A 1,004-nucleotide genomic window follows, 5' to 3' on the forward strand; every position below is an offset into this window, starting at 1 on the left:
AAGATCAAGGAGTTCTTAGTTGCCAAAAGTTTGTAAATAAATAAAGTGTTTTACTCAGACTATTATAAGTTTTAGTGAAAGTTTAGTTTGTTTCCGCTGTAAGTGTATCAATTGTGCACAATCACCCGGGTTACGGGGTGGGTGTTACAGTCGTTGTTTGGAAGACTGACCCCGTTGAAAGCCCCATTGGTGGTGGCTTTGACTAACATCAAATGCAGTGCTTCCATTGCCATAATGAACAAAAATGGAGCTATGGGGTCCCCTTGTCGTAAGCCTCTGTGTTTGTCAAATTCCTTTGATGGAGATCCGTTAATTAAAACGGAAGCTCTACCGGAATTACAACACCCGTTAATCCATGTGACCCATTTTTCTAGGAAGTCCATCTGTGTTAGTAAATCTCTTAAAAAATACTAGTTAAGAGAGCCGTAGGCTTTGTGGAAGTCTACTTTAAATAACACAAGTTCTTTTGTATTCTTTTTTGCCCATGCCACTAATTCATTTACCATAAGTATGCCATCAAGAATGTTCCTACCTTCTACAAAGCCGATTGTGTTCGCTTATCAAATCCTTGACCAACTTCATTCTGTTTGCTAACAACTTGGATATGGTCTTGTATATCTCACCCACCAAGGAAATAGGCCTTAATTGAGAGAAAAGTTTTGGATGGTTACCTTTGGGGATTAAAGTGATGAATGACGAGTTGGACCTTCTATTTATCTTGCCATGCTCATGGAAGTAGTCCAACGCTTCTTTGAACCAAGTGCTATGTTGAGAAAAGTAACATTTCAGTTATAACCACTGATGAGTTCTGAATAAATAAGCAAACCACTGTTTGAGGCTAAACAAGACAAACAACTGGTTGCATTATAAACACTGCTTGTGATCAAACACTGATGGTGATTAACTGCTGAGGGTAACAACTGATCGTGGTAAAACAGCTGCTGTTGAAATAAGCAGTAGATAGTGAATCAGTAGTTTGAAATGCTGTTGAGGAGTAGATCAGT

This window comes from Helianthus annuus, chromosome 5, assembly GCF_002127325.2.
Source record: "Helianthus annuus cultivar XRQ/B chromosome 5, HanXRQr2.0-SUNRISE, whole genome shotgun sequence".
Taxonomy (NCBI): Eukaryota; Viridiplantae; Streptophyta; class Magnoliopsida; order Asterales; family Asteraceae; genus Helianthus; species Helianthus annuus.